Source organism: Salarias fasciatus, chromosome 11, assembly GCF_902148845.1.
Source record: "Salarias fasciatus chromosome 11, fSalaFa1.1, whole genome shotgun sequence".
NCBI classification, from domain to species: Eukaryota; Metazoa; Chordata; class Actinopteri; order Blenniiformes; family Blenniidae; genus Salarias; species Salarias fasciatus.
In genome coordinates this window covers 15,380,823-15,398,174 of record NC_043755.1, presented here as the reverse complement: position 1 = coordinate 15,398,174, position 17,352 = coordinate 15,380,823, and the positions used below count along the sequence as shown (strand labels likewise).

Sequence of the window (17,352 nt, the reverse complement as noted above, 5' to 3'; positions counted from 1 at the left end):
CAAGAGGACTATTTTAGAAAATATCTTCTCTGGAACCTGTTTTCGTGAGATTATCCTCCCCATCAATCTCCTGCACGGGAAGCAGGAACATGTTAACCTCAGGTGACAGGAAGTCCTGGCCCAGGCCTGGGAAGATGTTGCAGTCCAGCATGGACAACGTGCCTGAAAACAAACCGCACCGTGCACGTTGAGTGTGTGTGGAGGAGTTCTGCACTACCAGTGCCAACAAGCACAACGTGCATCGGCTGTTGGCATAAACACAACTGTTTGTGGAATCAACAAAGAAATCTGACGACCAATGATTTATGACCTGACATTATCAGCTGCACAGACATCATGATATGTGATTTAAAAAAAAAAACCTACATTTCACTTGTGTATATCAGTTTCATTTGTGAACTTAATCCAACTTAATCCGCGCCATGGCTTGCTCCACGGAGGCGCGTGAAGCAGGCCGCGGCGCGGCTGCTGGAGCTTTCCCGTCGCCTCCGTGGAGCAGCTCCGAGCCGTTTACCCAATCGGCCCCAACTCGGCCCCTGGAATTCAGGCACCCAGGTGCCGTGACAGCCGAGGTCGAGTCAAAGTGCCTCTCTCCTGGGGAGAGGAGCTCTGCAACGTTCCCATCCCAGCTAATTGTGGCTAGGTTAGTGAAAACTGTCAGCTGGCCCACCTGAAAATGGTAGACGACTTTATGACAACACTGGCGATGGATGAAAAAATATAGCCGAAATGAGTGATTTTGCAGAGATTATGTCCCGCGCTGAAGCTCCCTTGCCATGGCCCCCGCTAAATCGGTTGAATCTAAATAACTTCTGAAGGACTCCGAGCTGCACGATGTTTGTCTGAGTGAGTATATGAGCATGCACACACCTATAAATAAGGTCCAGGTGTCAAAAAATCAGAGTTGCCCTTTAAGCACTGAAAGTTGTGACACATCCACTCATTAACTACTTTTATGCACTTTCTCAGCAAGTCAAAATCACTGTGGTACTTTACTGTTGTGTGTCCTTTTGTCATCTTTATTTCAGGTAATAATAATAACAATAATAACTAGAGCTGCAAACAGTGCTGATAGGGGGCCAAGCCCACCGCGCAACTCGGACCCTGGATTCAACAGAGTCCGCAGAAATCCGCCACAAGGGACTACGGGCTTGCATGCCAACTGAGGATCTCAAGTTTGGTGGTGTTAGCATTCATGATGACCAAGATATGCAAAAGTTTGTGTAATTACCTAGCTAGTAAAGTTTAGTCAAGCATCATTTGCGCATATTTTGATGGAGCAAAATTATTTTGATAACTTTTGGTCAGAACAAGTTGAAGACTGTATCTGCCAAGTTTCGTGTGGATCGGACAAAACCCCAAGGAGGAGTTTGAAAAAGTATGTTTTTCAGTTTTTGTAATCTGGTGATAAAAAATCATGGTGGAAATGGGTGTGGCCTAGCCCAAGTGATTTGGTTCTACTCAAGGAATTAGAGGATATAAGTTTTTGGAATGTGCGACATATGGCGTGGGAGTTATAGCCCAAAACGCATTTGCATGGCTTATAGCGCCACCTGATGGTCGATTAATAAAATTTTTTGTGTAGTCCGTCGCGTCCAGGTTCTGGACCATCCCACCCAATTGCACTACCCTCCCATGTACGGTTTCGGCTGCAGCAGGACAATATTAATAAGCCACGCCCACTTTTACCAATCATGATTATCTTCAAGATATTACCTTAGGATTGAAATAGGGTCATACCTACCAAGTTTCGTAAGCATTGGTCATGCCGTTTAGGAGATAAAAATTTCCCATCTTTACAGCGCCACCCAGTGGCCAGTGCTCGCGGTATTGGGTTCATCCACCCACAGTCACATGCCAACCAAGAATGTCAAGTTTGGTGGCGTTAGCATTTATTATGACCAAGATCTGTGAAACTTTGTGTCTAGCCAGCTAGCTGGCAAAGTTTAGTCAAGCCCACGTTGCGCATATTGTAACGTAGCAAAATTATTTTGATAACTTTGTGTCAGACACCAGTGAAGACTTTCTCTGCCAATTTTCACGCAGACCGGACAAAGCCCCGAGGAGGAGTTCGAAAAAATAAGTTTTTCAGTTTTTGTGATCTATCGGAAAAAAAACTCAGGCGGAAATGGGCGTGGTCTAGCCCAAGTGACTTAACTCTACTCTGGGAATCTGAGGATATAAGTTTTTTGAATATGCGACACACGAGGTGGGAGTTATTCACCAAAACGCATTTATGTGCCCCATAGCGCCACCTGCTGGCGCAGTGATTTGATTTTTTGCGTCCTCCGTCGGACCAGGGTTTGGGACCAAGCCACCAAATTGCACCACCCTCCCATGTACGGTTTGGGCTGCAGCGGGACTTTTACCAACAGAAAAATAAAAAAAAGGGAAGAATAATAAAAAACCCTTTCAATTACAATACGGTTCCCAGCACAGCTGGTCCTGGGAACGCGTATGCGATGCATACGCTGTTCCCTGGCCATCCGTGGCTTGGACCCCTAATAATAGTGCTGGTGTTTATATTTATTTGGCAAAATAATGTTTAGTTTCCTATTTTTCCTGTGAATTCAGTCATGCTTTTGCTTTGTTCTGATCTACAGAATGCAAAACTACAACAGTAAAGAATTTTTTTCTGAGCCATTTATAGGATAGTTTAATGTTAATATGAGATAGCTGCAGCATGAGTAGCTTCAACAAAACGTTATTAACACACACATAACGCCTCTTTTCAATTCCGTATTGGTTGGTTGCAAAAGTCCATAATTTTAGGAAAACATTTGAACTCAGGAACACTTTAAAAGCATTTGATGAGCTTGCAAACACTGACACCTTACAATGAGGCAAAAGAAAAATGAATGATTCACCCAGGTATCCTGACTGGAAAGCATTGTTTCTGGAGGAATGAAAGTCACAGGCTGATTTTACTGTCGGTACTGTTGCAAGTAACTGCAATCAGTAATTTTCTTATCTGTTTATCTCTCTCTATGGCATCGATAACAGGTGCACCAATAGTGCACAAAGATCATTACCACCCACCCAGATCATCATTCCACATTTATTACTGAAGCAGACTAAAACTCCACTTTCCTTGTGTTGTTGGGGATAGGGATGGGAATTGTTAAGAATTTAGCGATTCCGATTCCATTATCGATACTGCTTATCGATACGATTCCTTATCAATTCTCTTATCGATTCTCATTGAGTGACAAATGAAACAATACAAATGGGGTGTTTGCATTCACTCTTTAATATCTTCATCCTGAAAAGAAGAAAAAAATATCCATGTCGTGAAAACTTTGCAAGCTGCAAGTAGCCACAGTTTCATCTTTTCGTTTGAAATGCAGCCAAACTCTGGAGCTTCTTGATGATGCCAGGCTGGAAAACTCAAAACCAAATTACACCGGCCTCACACTGGATGCCCTTTCATGTCTGGTCCAGCTCAGCAGCTCTGTCACTCACATTGCCTCAGTGTGTCTGCTGTCAGCTGATGGAGGTTGCCAGATCTGTCCCAAATATAATATTAAAACCGTCCAACAATAGAAAGCAGTCCAGACCTCCATCTCTGTAGAGAATGCATGTTAAACACGTAAAAACCGGATCTGCATTTAAAAAAACACGTCACCAACATAACCATTTCATCAACCCACCTCAGGTTCAAAAGAAGCTTGATTGTGCAGAGACCCGCCCAATCTGGCAACACAGCTACTCCGGTCATGGAGCTTTGTTTTGTGCAATTTTGGTGTCTTTTACTTTCCTACAATGAGTAAGTACAATATTTTTCGTTCTTCTAATCCATATAATGACTCGATCGCGTTGTTTGTCATATATTCTACCAGAAGAATTACAAAAAACAATGTGAAGGCAGGCCACACGGTGGTGCAGTGGTTAGCGCTTGTGCCTCACAGCAAGAAGGTCCGGTGTTCAAATACCGGCTGGGGCTCAGGGCCTTTCTGTGTGGAGTTTGCATGTTCTCCCCGTGTGTGCGTGGGTTCCCTCCGGGTACTCCAGCTTCCTCCCACGGTCCAAAAACATGCACGTCAGGTAATTTGGTCACTCAAAAAATTGCCCCTAGGTATGAATGTGTGAGTGAATGGTTCTATGTCTGTATATATCTGTGTCAGCCCTGCGACAGACTGGTGACCTGTCCAGGGCATACCCCGCCTTCGCCCATAGCAGCTGGGATCGGCTCCAGCCACCCGCGACCCTGAAAGGGACCAGCGGCAGAAAATCAATGAATGAATGAATGTGAAGGCAAAAACGCGACAGATTTTATTTTGAAATCACAGATTTTGGAACACGTAACTAGTTTCCATCTGGCACCCGACTTGTTTCTGTTTAGACTGAAGCAGCAGGGCTCCAGAGTGAGGGAAAAAAGGATCCTTGCTGAAAGTTTTCGGGCCGCAGCTCTGTAGCAGCGCCAGAACGGACTGCAGCTGCACTGTGTGAGTCCATGCGCTCCGTGCATGATACATAGTCACGCACACAGTGGAATCAATAGCGGAATCGTTAAGGAGACAGCCAAACGATTCCTTGGAATTGAGACATGAGGAACCGGTGCTACAGAAGAATCAATTCTTGATTCCCATCCCTAGTTGGGGACTGTGTGAACATGTTTCTCTGAATCTTCTTTGTTCAGAAGTCCTTCAATTGTTGCAATATTTTCCAGATGGCAGTTGGGTAATTTTGTTATTGTCTTAATGCAGTTGCTGAATTTCAGGTCCGAGTCCTTAATTACACCCAGATATCTCAACTGATTTGTTGTTATGAGTGACGTGGAGTTTTACTGGAAGCATCATTGTATGATTTCATATTCAGTCAGGTCTCATAAAATCTAACACCACACAATAAAGCCTTTATCTTTTTATTGTTTATGATGACATTGACCCTCCATTCATATACAACAAATAATTAACTGTTTTTTTTTTTCATGTTTCAAATGCTCCTGCTGCGCCCAAACATCTTTATCACCCACACACACCATCATTCCACATTCATGGCTGTCAAATAAAGATTTTTATCAAATCTTGTCCAGACATGAGTCAGACTGTGGGTTTCCATTATCTTTCACTCTCAGCACTTCTGCGTATGGCGGGACTGAGCCCGTCAATACGACTTGATGCAGCGGACAGGAAACGTTTTCACACGTCAGTCGAGATCATTTCATTCTTCTTCCACACACTGAAAAATGTGGTTTACAGAATAACAATGATCATTATAGCCCGTCGTCACCTTTCCGTCCTGCAGGGTTGCCATAAACGGCTCCGACTTTCAACCATGTGCTTCCCTGTCAGTGGCGAGCCGTCCAGACAGAAGAGGACGCAGCATCGTGGTCCTTGAGCCGTTAGCAGAGCAGGCAGCTGTATTCAGAGAGAGCCGAAGACTTCTTCACTCCATCCCATATGCGAGCTGCATAGTGAAACCTGTGAAAACACAACATCGATATGTGAGGATGAACTTCAAGGGTCTCTGTAAAGATTTCCTATGGACTAAATGTAATGCATTACAAGTGAAGTAAGCTGATGTGTTGTCTGATATCTCACATAATTTAGGCTTTTAACAGGTACTAAAAGAACGTCCCACATCACTTCGGTCCCTGCTTCTCTTCACTGGTTACCACTAACATAGGATTACTTGCATCCCCCCTCACAACGCTCAAAAATGGTTTCGATACAGGGAAATTGCAGAGAAAGTGAACTCAGGAAGAGGTGTGGCAGACCACAAACCACAGCAGAATCAGAAGATAAATGTCAGAGTGTACAACTTTTAACCATTCTAATACCGAGTAAGATATTTCAAATCCATCGCGTGAAGACGATCATTTTATTTTGGAAGGTCCTGAGCTACAGCAGGCTATAATTGTATTCAGTTTCTGTGTAAATTTTACATTGCAATCAGATTTTCAAATGAGTGTTTCAAATGGAAAGCACTAAGAGACATGATGGATTGTTACCAGTTTGTTTCAGTGAGGATGGTGTGTGACAGCTGGCAGCGAGGCATCGCCAGTATCTGGCTGCGGAATTTTGAAATCATGGTGGGGAATGACGGGTGACCCCTGTACCCGGGGAGCAGAGAGAAGAGCGGGTACGTCCCAGAACCTAAAACAGATCCCCCCCCCCCCCCCCCCCAAAAAAAAAAAAAAACATCTATTCACTCAAATGCAACACCCAAGAGGACTATTTTAGAAAATATCTTCTCTGGAACCTGTTTTCGTGAGATTGTCCTCCCCATCAATCTCCTGCACGGGAAGCAGGAACATGTTAACCTCAGGTGACAGGAAGTCCTGGCCCAGGCCCGGGAAGATGTTACAGTCCAGCATGGACAACGTGCCTGAAAACAAACCGCGCCGTGCATGTTGAGCATGTGTGGAGGAGTTCTGCACTGCTAGTGCCAACAAGCACAACGTGCATTGGCTGTTGGCATAAACACAATCGTTTGTGGAATCAACAAAGAAATCTGATGAATAATAATTTGTAGATTAGTATGTAGCAAGAGGAGGCCCTCTCCTGGCTTGTAATAATTAACCAATCCCGCCAGGGGGAGCTGTGTATAAAAGAGGGCCATTCTCACTGGTGCAGCCTCTGCCGCTGGTTCTGGAGTAGACCCCGCCCCTGGGCTTCCTCACTTCCTGGTGTGAGCTGTGTGAGCCGTGCAAGCTGTGTTTGCCTGCTGGGCTGCGTCTGGGATCATTTCCCCCTGGACCTGGGTGTCAACTTGCTGCTAGAGGAGTGAGTATAGCTGTCCTCCTGGAGGCGCACCCCACATTCATGATCACCTGGCAGTAATCAGCAGTTTGTGTTTAGGTGGCTGTTGTGAAGCCACAGACTCCCCACCTCTCCTACTGGGTGATCAGTTTGGATGCTTTTGGCCAGGTATGCAGTTCAGATACCCCCATACAGTAGGTGCATGAAGGTATGTGCAGAGGTATGACTGCCTTTTTTATTACATTTTAGGAGCGGCCAGTTAAGCTGCAGTGGAACCTACCAGCTGTTTTGTCCTTCCGAGTTGCTGCCACGACCAGTGTGGGCACACATAATTACGCCTGGTTTACCTCTGCTCCGTGGAGTCGGCCGTCTGCAGTTTGCTGCACTCCAAGCAACTGGCTGACCACCTGAATCGGGCTTGTACGCTGGTGGAACGCCAGGCGGAGGACAGCAGCGATCTGTTTGCTTTATTATCTTTTCTCTTTGATTTGATTACTTTTGTTTAAGACAGGTGTTGGTTTATTTTGTTGTTCTTTTGGTTATTGTTTCCCTAATGTTGTGTTCATTCTTTGTTATTTTCCATTTACCCTTGTTTTGTTTGGGGTGTGGCAGTTACAGGTTTGCATTTATTTATTTTACTTGTGAGTTGTGGCTGCCCTCCCACTCGTGTTTAGTTCTTAATTCTTCTTTGTTTGAATGCATGAATGTGAGGGAAAACCCCTTTTTAACTCCCCTTGTCTTTTTCCCTCCCTTCCAGAAGCTAAGCACGACGGTGGCGGCATCGGTGTCCCTGGGTGGTGGGTCTCGCTCCTGTGTGATGTGCTGCGCACCCCTTTTTGTTTGAGTGTGTTCACCTTTATTTTCAGCGAGTGAGAGTGTCCACGTGTGTCTGGGGTGATCCCTCCGAGGCCTTCATTCCACCTACTACCCGTGTCCCACCGGTAAGCCTCAGCTCCTGATTGGGCTCCCCCCTCTTCCCCTTCTTTTAAGAGGAGTGAATGTGTTTTTGACATTTGTGATATTTAATAAAGATATTTTCTGTTGGCCAGAACCCACGTCTCCTGCTTCTTAAGCCACGAACCTGAGAGTCCTCACCAATCATTGATTTCAGTTTATTGCCTTGGGTGCAATCCCCAAGGTGGCGTTGTCCGGCTTCCGTTTAATCTGATTCATCTCGCCACAATCTGGCGTTGTCGGCAGGATCACTATTGGTAAGCAGAGACATGTGTTCCGTTCATTTATTTTCTTTCTTTTTTTCGGTTGAGTTCTCTTTTTCATTTTGTTTTGTTTTATTAGTTCAAGGCAACCATTTGTTGCTGGTTTTGAATCTTTGAGTTAATTGTTCTTTTGTTTTTTTTTCAAAGGCAAAGCAGCGGCAGGGTTCCCGTGGTTGGTGAGTTCTGAGGAAAATTGTTTCCCCTCTTCTCCCGTCCCCCGCCCCATTCTGGTTATTGGCCTGCCCTTATATTGTGTTGGGGTTTACGATTGGTAATTGAGAATAAATTACTAAAGTATTGATTACTGAGAGTAATTGATTACTTTAGGTAATTTAGTTACTTATTAATTTGAGTAAATTTTGATTTACCAATTAATAATTGCAGGTCATTCACAGTGGATCACTAATAACAATCAATTACGGCGTAATATACTATTTAAAGTGAAGCACCAAGTAATTTAACCCAACATCAATTATTATTAATCAGAATAAATGGTTATTTATTCGTTAATAATGTTAAATAATCAGTTATTTGGGAATGGAGGAGACCACAGAGTGATTTAACCATTAACTTATTGATTAACAAGGTGTTATTAATTAATCAATAATGCCGCAAATTACCAATTACTGGAAATGGGTAAATTACAGAAAATGAGCCGAGGGAAGTTGTGAATTATGCATTAAATAAACCTGTGGGTTATTTAATTGATAATTCCGGGGCACCACCTCGTCAGAGGAACATTCATTACCAATTTTCAGTCTCAAAGATGGAAAGATAATTTAGACTGGATGTTAATCTTTGGATAAACAACCGTTAAATTATCAGAGAAGGTGTGAGATCGAGCATGGACTGTCCAACCATGGGCATTTGTCACAAGACCACCAGAAAGAGAAGCATGAATCGTTCAGTTCAGTTAATGAGCGTTTATTAACAATGTCTATTACTAATTAACACATGATCAACAAAACAAAACATTCAAACTTGCAAGTCGTGTGTGTGTGTGTGTGTGTGTGTGTGTGTGTGTGTGTGTGTGAGCGTCCAGAGACGCACAGGAAGGGGCGTTAACCCGTTCGGAGCATGGCCCGATGGGGTCGGCTGTGTGGTCCTTCTTCCTGGAGGAAGAGGAGGTGTGTGTGTGATTGTGGGCGTGAGCGTGTGTGTGTGTGTGTCGGAGCGGCCACCCGAAGCGACAGGAGTCGATCCTGAGTCACTCACGAAGTAGGCGTGACTCGGGTCACGCTCGGGTGTTCGTGAATGTCCGGATCGCTGAGGAGTCGGCACGTGGGTGTCCGCATGCGCGGTAGAGAGAGAGAGAGAGAGAGAGAGAGAGAGAGAGAGAGGATGAGAGAGCGGGGGAGTCTCTCTGGGTCCCGGGTCTGGGCTCCGCGAACTGAGTGAGAGCGGAGCGACGGTCCCAGTCCGGCTACCACGGGAGGGGTAGCGGGGAGGGGCGGAGTGAGAGAGTGAGAGAGAGAGCGAGCGGGCGGGCGAGCGGCGCGCGTGCGTGCTCTCGACTCGAGGTCTACCGCGCTGTTCAATTCCCTACTCTCAGGTTAGTAAAGAGGAAAGGCGGAGGAAGATGAGCCTGTCTTCCTACCTCACACGCACAGATGCAGGGCTAGCCGGCATCTTGCGGGTCTGATCTGTGAGGAGGAAGCGCGTGCTCGTGAACGTGCGCACAGGAGCGCACGAGGAGAGAGAGAGACGGAGAAAGATGAAGAAAGGAAACAAAGGAAACAACAATGCATATATCATGAACGGCTTCAGTCCTGGTTCACAATAAAAACACACAAGCATTGAATCATCACCACTATCTAAGCTGCCTAAAGCCGCCCAGGTCTCAAACCTTGTGTGATGGGCTTTAACGAGTGGCTCTCTGCCGCTGTGGGTCCTGTGGCTGATGAGGTGTTCAGTGGGGAGATCAAAGCCGTCGCTCTGATCTCGATCGGGTTCTGTTGCGTCCAACAGAACCTCGGGCTCTTGGAGAGGTCCACGTGGAGGAAGAGGTCCCGGTTCCTCTGTCCGGGTCCTCAGTTGGGTGTTGGTCCGCTGCAGGGGGAGGAGAACGGAGGAGAGCTGAGCTCTAGCGGTGCGGTCCGGCTGGTGTCCTCGGTCCGCTCCAGGGGAGTCCCTGCCGTTCTGCTCCGCTGGGAAAAGGGGGTTCACCGGTGAAGCGAAACTGGTCCCAAAAGTCCCGGCCAGCGGGTCCGTTCGGTACCGGGTATAATCCGTTGGAGGGACGGCTGTGCGTCCTTCCTGGATAAAATTCTTTTAGAATTCTGAAGATGGAGGGCGGGATCTCCACTTTTGAGTGGCGGTCGCTCAGCCAATCAGAAGGCGATCTGAGTCCTCCCTCCGCTGCTCTGGGGAGGAGCCTCACGAGCGCCCTCGTGAGGTTGGCAGTGGTATTGCACCCTTATCTGGCTTCTTTGTTCTGTGAGGACAGATAAGCGGCCATTACATGAGGTTTCTTTGTTCTGAGCACATGGTGGAGGACATGGGCAGCCATCTCAGGTTCTGGGGAACAAGATGGCTGTGGCCTCCTGCTGAGAGGAAGAAGTTTCTCTCTTTGTTCTAGAGAGCTTCAAAGTCTGCTGCGTCTCCACCACAGCGGGGGTCATGTCTCCTTCATGACGGGGGACAGTATTCGCAGACAACATGACTCCGGGTCATGCCTTAGCTGGGTCTGTCCATCAGTGCGTCCCCAACAATTGTTAGGGTGTAGTTATGGAGGAGGAACTAAAGGAACTGAAGGAGTTAGTTCTGCAGTTAAAAGCGGATAATGAGAGGCTGCGACAGGAACAGCCTGCAGCAAGGCCTGGTCCAAGCACTGCCTTGCCTACTACTTCTGCTCCTTCCACTTCCAGTATATCCATGACTGAGAGGCTGGTTTTTGTCCCTCGTGACCGGAAATGCGGTTCTACAGGAACTGTACAGTTGTTCGGAGTCTTACGTAGCTCTACAGGAGGCATCTACATTGGCTACCTGGAGCTCGACGTCAAGCTCTGTGGGAAGGTAATGCCACGATGTGGGGTGTTAGTGGTGAAGGACCCTCCTGTAAGTGGGGCCTCTCAGCCCCCTGGTGTCTTGGGGATGAACATCATTCGCAGATGCTACCGCGAGCTGTTTAGCCATCATGGGCTGGAGTTTTTTGATTTGCCCTCGGTAGCTGAGGCACCAGAGCCGGTCATGCGGGCACTGCAAAAGTGCCATAAGGCCAGTGGGCAGGCCCCTAGGGATGTCACGGGCAGGGTGAAGGTCAGAGGCAGGAAGGCTTGTCGTATTCCTGGTGGTACAATGAAGATTGTGGTGGGCACATGTGCAGAACAGTACTCGGGGTCTTGCGCGTTGTTTGAACCCCTTGAGTCTGGCCTCCCAGCCGGACTACTTGCCTCGCCGTCCTTGGTCCGAGTGGTAAGAGGCACAGCCTACGTTCCCATTGTAAACGTGGGCTCCTCGGCTGTCCTGCTTTACCCACGTACAGTTGTTGGCACTTTACATGAAGTTCGAGTGGTCAGCCTACCTGTGGGAATCACAGAGGTTCCATCCAGTGTAGCCACGGTGGCCTCCCAGGTAATCTCCCCCACAGTGCAGGAGCAGATAGCGGCCATCGACCTGTCTGGCTTAGCCGTGGATGAGCAAGGCAAGGTGAGGTCTCTCCTACAGAGGTACGAGTCTGTCTTTTCTGCCCATGATGGGGACCTCGGCTGCACTGACCTGATAACTCACGACATCCCCTTACTGGATGATATTCCTGTCAGGCAGCGTTACCGGCGCATACCATCGTCTGAGTACGAGGTGGTGAAGGAGCATATAAACCAGCTGCTCGATGCTCAGGTGATCAGGGAGAGCAATAGCCCTTATGGTTCCCCGATTGTACTCGTGAAGAAGAAGGATGGCAGCCTGCGAATGTGTGTCGATTATAGACAACTTAACAGTAAGACCAGGAAGGATGCGTTCCCCCTTCCATGCATCAAGGAATCTTTGGACGCCCTGACTGGTGCCCGCTGGTTTTCACCTCGTGATCTGGCCAGCGGGTACAATCAGGTCCCGGTTTCAGAGGCCGACCGTCCCAAAACAGCTTTTTGTACCCCTTTTGGCCTGTTTGAGTGGAATCTCATGCCCTTTGGGCTTTGCAATGCCCCCAGCACATTTCAGCATCTGATGCAGTGACTGTTTGGTGACCAACAATGTCAGTCGTTGCTGCTCTATTTGGATGACATTGTTGTCTTCTCCTCCACCGTTGATCAACATCTAGAGAGAATGGAGTTGGTGCTGAGGCGGTTGCAGCAGCAAGGCCTCAAAGCTAAGCTTAACAAGTGTGCATTCTTTCAGCGGGAGGTGCTGTACTTGGGCCATGTGGTTTGTGATAAAGGCATTTCCACAGACCCCAGGAAGGTGGAAGTAGTGGCCAACTGGCAGCCTCCACATAACATCTCCGAGCTGCGGTCATTTCTCGGCTTTGCCAGTTATTACCGACGCTTTGTGGAAGGTTTTGCCAAGTTGGCAGCCCCCCTTCACAGGCTGGTGGCCGAGCTGGGAGGCAAGAAGTCTAAGCCGACTGACCAGGCCCTTTTCGAGAGGTGGTCAGAGGAGTGCCACCAAAGCTTCGAGGCACTGAAGGCGAAGCTGATCCAGGCACCAGTGCTGGCATATGCAGACTTCTCCTTGCCCTTCATCCTGGAAGTGGATGCAAGCTTTGGGGGCCTCGGCGCTGTGCTTTCACAAGAGCAGGATGGGAAGGTTAGACCGATAGCTTATGCTAGCCGAGGTTTAAAGCCCACAGAGCGCAACATATCCAACTATAGCTCCATGAAGCTAGAGTTTTTGGCCCTTAAGTGGGCCATGACAGAGAAGTTTAGGGAGTACCTGCTGGGCCACAAGTGTATCGTATACACTGACAATAATCCCCTCAGTCACTTGTCTTCAGCTAAGCTAGGTGCTACAGAGCAGCGTTGGGCTGCCCAGTTAGCATCCTTCGACTTTGAAATAAGGTATCGCTCTGGGAGGAGCAACAAGAATGCAGACGCTCTATCTCGCCAGCATCTGCCGGAGCCATCAGCCCTGGAGGTCATGGTTCCTGGCACACCACTCCCTGAGCCGCTGCAGCAGGCTTTGGGGCATGCACCGACGGGAGTCACGCAGGCTGCTGTAGTTGCCCTGCCACATCACACACCCTCTGATCTTCAGGCCCTACAGGAAGCAGATCCGGTTTTGCAGGAGATCCTGGAGTTCTGGAAACGGAAGCGGCGACCTGATGTGCAAGAGCGGAGACAACTATCTCCTCCCGCTTTGGCGTTGATCCGTCAATGGGACCGGTTGGTCGAGAGTGATAGGATCCTGTACCGGAAGGTCTTCCGGCCCGATGGGGCCGAGATGATGCTGCAGTTTTTGCTACCTGTTGCTTTAAAGGAAGAGGTGCTTACGCAGGTTCATCAGGGCCATGATCACCAGGGAGTAGAGAGAACTTTGGGGCTACTGCGGCAGCGGTGTTATTGGCCAGGCATGTCCTCTGATGTGGCCCAGTGGTGTCAGGCTTGTGAAAGGTGCCAGGTTGCCAAAGACAACCAACCAGCAGCTCGGGCCTTTATGGGGCATTTGCTGGCATCTCGCCCTAATGAGATTTTGGCCATGGATTACACTGTCCTGGAGCCGAGTCATAATGGCCTGGAAAATGTGCTCATTATGACTGATGTTTTCAGCAAATACACGCTTGCTGTACCTACTCGGGATCAGAGAGCTGCTACGGTGGCTCAGGTTTTGGTTTCAGAGTGGTTCTTTAAGTTAGGGGTCCCTGCCCGTATACATTCAGACCAGGGCCGTAACTTCGAGAGCTCCCTTATTCAACAGCTCTGTAACCTCTATGGCATCCAGAAATCCCGTACCACTCCTTACCATCCAGCTGGTAATGGCCAGTGTGAGCGCTTCAATCGCACCCTCCACAACCTACTGCAAACCTTGCCAGTGTCCCGTAAACGAGATTGGCATTCCTGCTTGCCACAGGTGTTGTACTCCTACAACACCACTCCCCACCAGGCCACGGGTGAGTCCCCATTCTATTTGATGTTTAGGCGAGAACCTAGACTCCCAGTGGACTTCCTGTTGGGTAGAGTCCCAGATCCTGTTGGCGGCGACATTCATGAGTGGGTTCAGGAGCACCAGGCTCGGTTACATGTGGCCTTTGAAGGGGCCTGAGAAAGGTTGAGGGTCGCGGCTGAACGCAGGAAGAAAAACTATGACCGACATGTCCAAGATGCACCGCTGATGGAAGGCCAGTTGGTGCGATTGCGGGATTTTAGTGTGCAAGGCCGTCAGAAAATCCAAGATCTCTGGGGCCCTGTGGTTTACAGAGTGGTGAGAGCACCGACCGGCGGAGGGTCGGTATACACCATTGCGCATGTTGACGACCACACCAAAGCCAGACAGGTCAATCGCTCACTGTTAAAGGCAGTGGTTACTACTGCCCCTACTGGTAGTGCCCATACTCCTTGTTCACCGCCTAAGGACCTGCCTCAGTCAGAAGATGAACTGTCAGGTGATGAGGATTTGTTTCTGCTGGGACAGGAGGCTTCCTGAGCAGCTCCGGCTCCAACAGCCCCAGTGCCCCACACGACTCCCCAGTCGCTGTCCATACCACCAGAATCTGATCCTGCTGTACCTGGTCACGGGCCGCCTGTTTTGCTGGCTGTGCCTTCCGTCACCCTCGATGTTCCCAGTGGAACAACAATACGACGGGCCGCACGGTCAACTGCTGGTCGACACCCCAACGTCCATCGTTTACCACGATCAGTTCAGGAGCCCGTCCAAGGGGCTGCGGGCCCCTCTGACTTGGCCTCTAGTGCTGTGATCACTGTCTTTAGGCCATGGGATTAGGTGATGATGTGGGAATTAAAGGGTTCATCGTTGGGGCGACGATTTCCGAAGCGGGGGTGGACTGTAGCAGGAGGAGGTTTCTGGGTGGCCTGCAGCAATTAGCCAATCCCAGCAGGGGGAGCTGGCTATAAAGGCACACTGTATCTGCGCTCCAGGTGCTGTGTTGGAATTCAGAGCATGCCCTGCCCCTTCGGCGTCCCTCTTCCGGGTCTCCATTTTTGCTCGCCTTGAACGGCGTTTTTGCTTAGCCTTCCTTTGAATGAACGGCTGGCCAGGCTGAGCTACCACTAAACTGCGGTGATTACTCCCGTGACGCCGCGCCCCCCCCCCCCTCTCTGTCAGGTGGACAGACGGATGCTGTTGGCGTGGGCTCTGCCGCTGCTTTACTGCTGCAAGACTGCCTTTGTGGTGACGGCGCACTGCGAAGATAATTGCGGCTCCGGATTTTGTGCTCTCGGCTGAACTGCTGCAAGGTCCCCTCCAGTGGTCCTGGTCTGCAAACTGCATGCAGCCGGCAGTGAGGCTGTCCCTGCTGAGCACCACAAACGCAATTGTCAGGCGATGCGCTGCCCCATGTTACTTTTAGGGTGTGAATGATTAAGGGTTATCCACTTATTAATTTCCCCCTCCCTTATTTAGGAGGTCTTAGTTACATTATGTTTGTTTAATTTGTTTGTTTTTGGTTGTGCCATCACAGTTACCGTTTGGTTCTTTTCTTGCTTTGGTTTGCTTTCTTTTGTTTATTTGATTTTTCTTGTGATGGCATACTTCTGTTGGTCCTTTTTTGTTTGTTTTCCTCTTAGTTAAGTTCTCCCTTGTTGTAAGGGGGTATCCTCTCCCCCTTCTGTTTTGTTAAAAGGAAATAAGTTTTGTTTATATTAATTTCAGGTGGGGGCAGTTTACAGTCCATTGCATTTATTTATTTTACTTGTTGTGTTGGGACTGCCCACCACCTGTGTTATATTGATTTTTGATTACTGATTCTTTTCGATTATTGTTTGGTGTGTTTGTTTGTTAGGAAACCCCTCCTTTTAACTATTCCCTTCTCTTTCCTCCCTTCCAGAGGCTGAGCGTGGCGGTGGTGGTGCAGGTGTAACAGGTCTCAGATTGAGAACCCATTAACAGATAAGAAATCCTGTAAAACAGGATGAAAAGATGAGACAGACTACCGATGCTTTTGGTGCAGTCTGGCTTCTTCAGCAGAATTTATTCACAAAATTCCCATAATATGTTCTTTCTTTTCCATATTCCCATATTTTCTGAAACATAATATCAAAAACAAAATCACAATTTATCTCAAACAGTAACCACACAATCCTGTTTTCTCAATGAAACAACACAATATCATTTTATCACAAAATATGATCTTGTATCCAGTATAGTACTGCATTAATATGTTCCTTTTCAGTCAAATTAACTGTTTTATCACTCAGATCAAATCTAAATCAATGAAATGTAACTTATTTAATCTTACTTTTTGTTCAAATTAATGACACGAGCCTCTTACTCTTAAATCTTGGGATGAATGCATAAGCTGAGACAGAATTGATCCATTTTTAACCATTTCAAACAATCACACGAACATATTACTGAAACTCATAACTTATTTACACAATCAACAATATACAAACCCATAAGAATGATATCTAACCTCAAATAAAATGTGCTGGAGCCATAAATTAATACAGAGTTCTGGTCACAAAGAAAAAACTACAACGCAGCGCCATATTCTGCCACATGTGACGCACGAAGGAAACACGTTTCCCATTCATTCAAAAAAACACGGTCAAATCTACTGAAAACATGAACAAACTCAAATGATCATCTTCTTCAAACATTTAATCACAAGTTTGAGTAAGTTTTATGAATATATTCACACTCTACTAACCTGTAAAACAGGATGAAAAGATGAGACATACGACCGATGCTTCTGGTGCAGTCTGGCTTCTTCAGCAGAATGAGGAAGTTGATACTTCCGTTTACACGGAGAAGCAAGGCGCCACTGCCTCCTACTGGTGGCACTGAATAAGTGTATCATAAATGTAATTGCCTCACATGACAAGAATTTTCTTTGCTCTTAGAGGAAGCAACAATTAATCATTTTGGATTACATTCACAAATCTACAGAAATAATACATTCAAAATAAACAAAACTTCATAAAATGTGACCGACATTTAATGAGCGTCACACAGGTGTTCCCGGGTGGTGGTCTCCCTCCCGTGTGACGTGTGTACACCCCATAGTTTGAGTGTGTTCATCTTTATTTTGGTGTGAAAGTGTTCATGTGTGTCTGGGGTGATCCCTTCGAGACTCTCTTCTCCCCTCCTACACTGTGCCCCTAACGGTAAGCCAGCCTCTGTTTGGGCTCCCCCCTCTTTCCCTCCGTTTTTAGGGTGTGTGTGTGATTTGAGGTACTTAATAAAAAGATTCTTTTTTTGAACGGAACCACGTCTCCTGCTGCCTTTAGTTCCGGACCTGGGTGCCGTGAGGGGCACCTCTTGATATATACATTTCCCTGGGTGTAACTCCCAGGGTGGCGTTGTCAGGCCCTGTGGCG

At 47.6% G+C, this 17,352-nt stretch overlaps 1 protein-coding gene and 1 long non-coding RNA gene across 2 annotated transcripts in view; one reads left to right on the top strand and one right to left on the bottom strand.

Annotated features, from left to right (window-relative positions):
• The window catches only part of plex9.1 (PML-like exon 9.1), a 967,154-nt gene that overhangs the window by 426,589 nt on the left and 523,213 nt on the right, over window positions 1-17,352 (bottom strand). The gene's annotated exons all lie outside the window — the stretch shown is intronic.
• LOC115397338 (uncharacterized) lies at window positions 6,704-7,102 on the top strand. The gene is made up of 3 exons (XR_003932460.1): window positions 6,704-6,728; window positions 6,804-6,872; window positions 6,954-7,102. It is a non-coding gene; the product is annotated as an uncharacterized LOC115397338 (long non-coding RNA).